Source organism: Bacillus rossius, chromosome 5 (genome assembly GCF_032445375.1).
Source record: "Bacillus rossius redtenbacheri isolate Brsri chromosome 5, Brsri_v3, whole genome shotgun sequence".
Classification (NCBI taxonomy): Eukaryota; Metazoa; Arthropoda; class Insecta; order Phasmatodea; family Bacillidae; genus Bacillus; species Bacillus rossius.
The window spans coordinates 45184163-45192761 of NC_086333.1; positions in this window are offsets into that span (position 1 = coordinate 45184163).

The window sequence follows — 8599 nt, forward strand, 5'->3', positions numbered from 1 at the left end:
CTTCCGCCCCTTCTGACGGGCGTCCGTTCCCCGCCCCCTCTTGCCAGTTGCCAACCACCGTTCCCCTTTTGCTGTCCCCCCGTAGGAGGCTGAGTCGGTGTCGTCGTGGGGGCCCGTCCATGTGTCGTGCCCCAGGTGTCGTCGTCCCTGTCAACGTTCCTGCCAACCCCCCGCAGTGACTTGGGGTGGGCGTGTCCTCGTCGACGTCCCTGATCCGGCTCCGGTGGCGTCACCACGGGGTCACCGAGGTCGACCAGGACTCCTACTGCGACGTTGTCATCGGTCCTGTCCCGTGTGTCACCGTCCCCGTCAGCGTTCTCGCCTGCCACTCGCCGTGACCCGGGGTAGGCGTGTCCCCGTCGACGTCCCTGATCCGGTTCCGGTGGCGTCACCACGGGGTCATCGAGGTCGACCAGGACTCCTACTGCGACGTTGTCATCGGTCCCGTCCCGTGTGTCGTCGTCCCTGTCAACGTCCCTGCCAACCCCCCGCAGTGACCTGGGGTGGGCGTGTCCCCGTCGACGTCCCTGATCCGGCTCCGGTGGCGTCACCACGGGGTCACCGAGGTCGACCAGGACTCCTACTGCGACGTTGTCATCGGTCCCGTCCCGTGTGTCGTCGTCCCTGTCAACGTCCCTGCCAACCCCCCGCAGTGACCTGGGGTGGGCGTGTCCCCGTCGACGTCCCAGGTCCGGCTCCGGCGGTACCACCACAGGGGCGCCGAGGTCGGCCAGTACACCTTCGGTGACGTCATCCTCGGCCTCGTCACCGTCCACTGGTCCGCTGTCGTCGTGGTCGTACTCGTCGTGCGGGTCGCCTATCAGTCGAATGTCGTCCCTGTGCACCTTAGTTGTCCGTCCGTCGGCGCGACGCACGAGGTACGAGGTGGTGCCCAGTCTGTCTACGATCTCCTGTGGCCCCGCCCACTTAGGAGCCAGACTGGCGCAAAAGCCCCGCTCGCCAGCCGACAGGTGATGACACTTAACAAACACCTGCTGGCCAGGCTCTAGTCGTGCTGGGGGCTGGTGCGTCTGCGGCGTACGTCTAGTCAGGTAGTCAGCTTGGCGACGTCGGGCGTCTTCGCGCAGATCGTCCGTGGTCATGTTGTGCAAGTCGGGGGTTGCGCGCGCTTCCCCGGGCAGGGCGAGGTTCCGGCCCTGCACCAGTTCAGCGGGGGAATGGCCCGTGACCGCGTTCGTCCGACGGCGCAGGCAAAACAGCAGCGTCGGCAGGTGCAGGTCCCACTTGGTGTGGTCCTCGTCCAACCGGATGCGCAGCTGAGTTTTAATGTCCTGATTCCGCCTTTCGGTCGGATTCGCGCGCGGATGGTAGGTGGGCGTCGTGTGATGCTCCACCCCCCAACCCGCGCAGGACACTCGCCAGCTTCTCCCCGTGAACTGCACCCCGTTGTCCGTCAGCAGGACCGCGGGGTACCCGTATCGCGGGAAGAACTCGCGCTCGAGCAGGGCAATCACGGTGCCGGCCTTCACGTTTGGTACTGCGAACGCCTCCGCCCAGCGGGTGAAGACATCCGTGACCACAACAATGAATCGCCGACCACGGGACGTGCGAGGATACGGCCCCATAATATCCACCGCCACAGTGTGGAAGGGATTCCGGGGCCGTCGTGGGACCTGCTGCTCCTTGCCGTCGGGTCGCCTGGACTTCCGCTCCTGGCAACGCAGGCAGGCCCGCACGTAGCGTCTTACTTCTGCCGCGTCGCCAGGCCAGCGGAACGTCCGTCTGACCTCACGCAGCGTCTGCTCCGCGCCCGGGTGTCCCGCCAGGGGGTGGTCATGCAGGTAGCTCAGGACCCAGCGCCTGGCCTCGGGCGGCACGTGGGTCCGCCACCCGCTCGACCTGTGAGCCCCCCCGGTCTGGAGCACCCCGTTCAGGCTCCGGCAGCCCGGTATCACCCCCTCCCCACACTCTGTCAGTCGGGTCCGGGTGTCGGGGTCCCGGAGTTGCGCCGCGTGGACCCACGCCAGCAGGTCAGTCATAGTCTCGGGTCGCGCGTCAGGTGCAGGAGCAGTGGGGCTTGTCAGCGCGTACAACGCGCACGGTCGCGGCACCGAGTCCTCTACCCCGCGCTCACGCTCAGGGAGGAGCACTTCCTCCCAGCCCTGGTCGTCGTGGAACTCATTCTCAGGGTCCGGATTCCGGGACAACTCGTCGGCCAACTGATTTTCACGTCCAGGAATGTGCTCGACCGTGAACGAGAATTCCTGGATCAGCATGGCCCACCGAGTGAACTTAGACTTCCGGCCCTGAGCGGAGTCCAACCAGCGGAGGCATTGGCTGTCGGTTCTCAGCGTGAATGAGCGGCCCTCGACGTGGTGACGGTACCTCTGTAGGGCCCAGACCACCGCAAGGCACTCTTGCTCATTCACGTGATACTTCCGCTCAGCCTGCCCAAACTTGGCGCTGGCGTACTCGATCACGCGCCTCTCGCCCCGGTCATCCATCTGGTACAACACCGCCCCCATCCCCTCCTGACTCGCATCCGTCTGGATGAAGATGGGGCGGCTGGGCACCAGGCGTGAGAGCGTGTGACAGTTCCTGAACCGGCGCTTCACCTGTCGCAAGGCCTCGTCCGCGGCGGGGGTCCACCGGAACTTAGTCTTCGGCGACAGTAGGTCCGTCATCGGGGCCGTCACCGTGGCGAAGTCGGGGACGAAGGACCGCAGCCAGTTGAGCAGCCCCAGCAGCTTCTGGAGCTGCTTCCTGGTCTTCGGTGCCCCCTTTCCCTCTATTAGCTCCAACTGCTCAGGTCGGGGGCGGCACCCCTCCGCCGTCACTATGTGTCCTAGGAACTCTATTTCCGTGGCCCCAATGTGGCATTTCTTTGGGGCGCACGTCAGTCCGTGTCTGGCCATACGTTCTAGCACCAATGCCAGATGGTGCGCGTGTTCCTCCCACGTCCTGGACCAGATGATAACGTCGTCCAGATAGGCACTGGCGAACTCACCAATGTACCCATCCAGAACACGTACCATCAGGGCCTGGAACGTGGCAGGGGCGTCCATGAGACCAAACGGCATGGCGCAGAACTGGTAACGTCGACCGTCTGGTGCCGTAAATGCCGTCTTAGGGCGGTCCTCCAGACATACCGGCACCTGCCAGTAGCCTGATTTTAAGTCTAGTGTCGTGAAAATAGTGGCGTCCCCCAGTCCTGCCAGTGCGTCTGTGATATTGATCTGCGGGGGCGGGGCGGGAATGGTCAGTTTGTTTATCGCCTTGAAATTTACGCAAAAGCGTAGACTTCCGTCTTTCTTGGTGGCCAGCACCACCCGTGAGTTATACGGGGAGGTGCTGGGTTCCACTACCCCGTCACGTAACATCTCGTCAATTTGAGTCTGTATGGCCTCCCGTTCCCGGATGCCAAATCCGTATACCTTCTCAAAGGGAGGGCGGTGCGGTACCATCGGTATCCGGTGTTCCGTCACGTTTGTCCGTCGTAGCCGGTCCGCGGCCGCAAATACCTGTGCCTGAGAGGTGAGGACATGGTTGATGACATCGACGTACTCCTCTGGAACACCGTGCTGAAGGTCTTCTAGGCGAATGACTGACTGAGGGGGACTGGGGGGAACCTGGTGCACGCCGTACACCGTCCAGCGCCCCTGGGTGCCGAAGTGCATCCGGCCAGCTCGTACTTCCACGGTGGCGTCGACCTCGTGCAGCCATGGGACCCCCAGAATCAGCCCCTCGCGGAGCTCGGGGACCACCCAGGCCTCGACGTGGCTAACGTGACCAACGATGCTCATTGTTACCTGAGTGATGCCCCCTGCTGCAACGACGGCATCCCTGGTGGCCAGCTGCACCAGCTCCCTCCGCGGTGTCACTGCCTCCGCTCCCACCAGGTGGGCCGCGATGTAGGTTCGGCTGGCGGCGGTGTCCACCAGGGCCAGCATCTCCCGCCCGTTAGCGCGGACAGGAATTCGCAGCAGCTCCGGCTCCTCGGGGCCGACCTGCCCCAGCTGTGCAGTCGTCTGTCCCCCACCGCCCCCGGCCACCTGGCCGTCCGGGCGTGGGGAACTCGCGGCGAGGTCCGCGGCTCGCTCCGGCGCCGACGTGTTGACGTTCCGGTGGTCCACCTCGTCGACGACAGGTCGACGAGGCGGCTGGTCCGGCCCTGGTATAACCGGCCTCAGGGCCGCGGCGGTGGCGCCGGCAGTCAGCTGTCCCTGCACGGAGATGGCCGGCGGGATGCCTGCGCTGATGCTCTGGTTGTCCGCCCCGTCGACGGCGTATCGACGAGGCGGCTGGTCCGGCCCTGGTATACCCGGCCTCAGGGCCGCGGTGGTGGCGCCGGCAGTCAGCTGTCCTTGCCCGGAGATGGTCGGCGGGATGCCTGCGCTGATGCTCTGATTGTCCACCCCGTCGACGGCGTGTCGACGAGGCGGCTGGTCCGGCCCTGGTACACCCGGCCTCAGGGCCGCGGTGGTGGCGCCGGCAGTCAGCTGTCCCTGCACGGAGATGGCCGGCGGGATGCCTGCGCTGACGCTCTGGTTGTCCACCCCGTCGACGGCGTGTCGACGAGGCGGCTGGTCCGGCCCTGGTATAACCGGCCTCAGGGCCGCGGTGGTGGCGCCGGCAGTCAGCTGTCCCTGCACGGAGATGGCCGGCGGGATGCCTGCGCTGACGCTCTGGTTGTCCACCCCGTCGACGGCGTGTCGACGAGGCGGCTGGTCCGGCCCTGGTATACCCGGCCTCAGGGCCGCGGTGGTGGCGCCGGCAGTCAGCTGTCCCCGCAGTTGCCTCGGCATGGGGACAGCTGATGAGGAGTAGTCCCGTTGTCCCCTGCTTCCCGGCGGCATACAGGACGTTAGTGCGGTAGGCGCCGGTGGTGGTCGACGTGTTCTGTCAGTTACTGGGACTGCCGGTGGCTGGCGGGCCGGGGAGCGGCACCCAGTTGTCCCTCCGCCCCCGGTCCTGCGTTTCCCGCCTGCGACGTGTTGCCTTCGCGCGCCTCCTCCCACGCGGCTCTGGTGGGGCAGAGGCGATGCCAATGGTACGCGTCCGGGCAAAACGGCATCGCGGCGGACGTTCGTCCCTCTCTCTCGTATCTGTCCGCTCGTGACGTCCTCCTCCTGTCGCAGCTGGTTCCGGGCGTTCCCTGGTGCCACCGCGGTCTGTTGTCCTGCGCGGTCCCGCGCCGCCGGCGTAGCTCACCACGGTCAAGTCACTGTCCGTGACCTCTGTGACGGTGACCCCTCGCGGCCCCGAGCGAGCACGGGGAGCTCTCGCGCCCCTGAGTGCCGTCCTCCACTGCGACATGTCACGTTCGATCACGCGGGCGAGGGCCACGAACTCCTCCGCGTCACGACCAGCAGCCGTCCTCATGAAGGGGCGAAACTCTGGCAGCAATTGTTCGACAATGGTTGGCAACGCCGCACTCACGTCCCCACTTGTCCCCAATCGGCGGAACATGCGTAACTTCTCGTAAATGAACTGCTCTGCACTCTCGTCCTCCTCCTGGTTTCGGCAATAAAATGTCCGCAAACACATTGCCCGCGCCTGATCGTTATCAAACCTAGTTTTGACTTGGCGCACAAAATGTCCCCACTCGGTATCAAAACTCCCGGCCATTGACCACCAGTTCCTTGCCTCGCCGCGGAGCTGTCCCGCCACTCGCGGCGTCCACTCCGCCCGTCGCACTTCGTACAGTTTTAGGAGGTGTTCACACTCCCGCAAAAACTCCCGCGGGTCCTCGTTGTCTTTCCCCGCAAACTCTGGCAACTCAAACTGCGTGCTCACGTACCGCACTACCGGCCCATCTGCGTCCGCGTGCCTGTCCCCCTGTTCCCGTTTACTGTCCTCAACTGTGCTGTCCGTGCTGTTTGCGCCCTCGGCCGCGCCGCCGGACCCGCAAACCTCGTTTTTTACGTCCATTTTCGCGGAGTCTCCCTCCTCACACAAGTCCGTTTCGAAACTGATTAGATCGTATCTTTCTTGTCCCGCCTGTTTCCACGCCATCCTGTCCTCCTGTGCTACTGATCCGCGGATCGTGAACACAATCTCCCCCAGTAATACAATACGATCCTCCCCAGCGCGTTATCTTCCGTCCGGGATACCGCTGCACCGCCGTCTTGTATTTCTGTCCCCCACGACGCGCTATCTCTCGCCGAAACGTCTCGTGTTCGCGCCGTTCCCGCGCTGCGTTATCTCCCGCCGGCGCGCCGGCGCGACGTCTCGAATTCGAGCCGCTCCCACGCCGCGCAGCCGCACCTGCTTCCGTTCTGTCCTGCACCTGCGCGCTTGCGTGCGCTTGCGTGCGCTTGCGTGCGCTTGCGTATGCTTACGGCCACACTAGTTGGGCGCCAAATGACGTCCCTCGGCTTCAGGTCCCCGTTTTCCCGTTGAAATAAATGTCCTGTTATGCCCGTACTGCCCTCGTCGGAGAGGTGTGGGTCCAGGCCAACGTGGCCGGGACCGGGAAAGGCGGGACCTGGAGGGAGAGTGAAGTGATTGCGAGGAATGTTGGTAGGTTGTCGCAAGCAGAACACGGCATTAACGAATTTCACGAGCCGTCTTTTATTAACGCTTATAAAGTCCTGCCGCAGCCTGGCGGAACCGTCGCGGAACAAGTGTCCTACCACGGCGACACGGACTCCCTGATGACGGGGCGGTTCTCAAATACGTTTCGGCGCGAATCGTAAAGTTTATTAATGCTAGGCTGACCCAGTGAGAAAGGGCCCGAAGACGGAACGCTGTACATACGCGGCCCGTTACGTAATGTTCCGTGGACGGCGAAAAGTTCAGAGACTCGTAGCACCACGTTCGCGTTGTAGAAACTGCCCGCTAGACACGTCTCCCGATGACTCGTAAGTTAACAATGCTAAGCTGATTCGCGGTGGCAGCTCAGCTGCCGTGACCGACTGCGGACTGAGCGAACGTTCAATCCCGAGCGCAACGTGCGCGGCTCGCGGAGCAACGAACACGTCTGTCTCCGCTCGAGACCAGGACGCGACTGCCTCTCCCCGCTCGCCCGCGGGCCGGCGCCCGCGGGTGGCGGGGAGGGAGGGGAAAATCGGCCGGCGTGGGAGAGAGCTCCGTCCCGCGGCGCGCCAGGCTGCAATTACATACTACGGCGAAACACTTCAGAAAAAGTTATTGAATTATTTACAAAGACATACACGAGACATTAATTACACAGCGAACTTGCACAATGAATAATAAATAAAATAAGTTAATTACACACATTCAAATCCCTTAATCGTTTACAAATATATACACACTGAAATAAAAGATAAAGTCACATAGAAAAACACTCGTTGGCATGCTAGGGCGCACGCGGGTGCGTCCCTGGCCGTCGCACACACTGGGGTTCACTGGGGGGGAAAATAGGCCCCCTCAGGCCCGCGTCGGTGGCCAGGTACGGCCTCTGTATCTGGGAGGGTACGACGACTGTCGTCAATATGATAGTTATTGTCTTATTCTATTACTTCAGTAACGTAATCTATTTTTTATCCAGGCTTCATGGTCTATTAGAAACAAAACATTTACAGTTTTCATAGCGCCCATAAAGGTTTGTGGTTTTTATCTTAGGTAAATATTTTCATTCTGATGTATTGTAATAAAATCAAATAAACTTTTGCATCTACTTACATTAGTTAATTGGAGGAATTTACTAGCGATTTTTATCTTTATTTTTAATATCTTTGTTGCCTGTGACTAAAACACTCCAACACAAACGACTTTAGCATGAAGCCTAGAGCAGTACACATTGCGACGCTCTAACGGCTCTAGCGACCCAATAGGTTATTGTAGACAACTAAATATATACCATTTAAAAACTAATAAATATCAAGAAACTTAATTTAAAAGACTTTCAAGTTCCTGTAGTTTATATATATACCTATATATTAATTCCTGCGATTTTGTAAAAAAAAAACATTTCGCAAAATTTTGTTGATACAACTTTCTTATTTTGCATTATATATATATTAATTCCTGCGATTTTGTAAAAAATATAATGCAAAATAAGAAAGTTGTATCAACAAAATTTTGCGAAATGTTTTTTTTTACAAAATCGCAGGAATATATATATATATATATATATATATATATATATATATATATATATATATATATATATATATATATATACACACACACACACTTCTAAACTTTCAAAAGTATAAAAGATTTTGAAAACTAATTTTATTTGATAACTGAGAAGATACAATAATAAAAACGTTTGTAGAATTCATATTTGTAGAGCGCAACAAGGAGCTAAGATTTAGGACATAACCGCTAGTTTTCTGAGTGATGCACAAGGTATGGGGCGATAAACTGTTGATATGTTACTACAGAACGTTGATTCTAACTCTACTAAATAAATTCAGCGTTTATGTTTTTTTTATATTAAAAGTGTTAGTTTCCTAAGAGCTAAATTCACCGCAGCCCAAGTGACTTCAGCACCTCCCGCAGTAGAATAGGCCTACACATTACGCCGCTCGGAACGCTTCAGCGCCAGCGGGCAGATCAATGGAGTCACACTCTTAAGCAATATACCATTTGTTAAAGCTTAAAAAATATGCAACTTCGTTGGTTTAAATGAATTTTACGTGGGGCCTTTCATGTTTATGTAATTGTA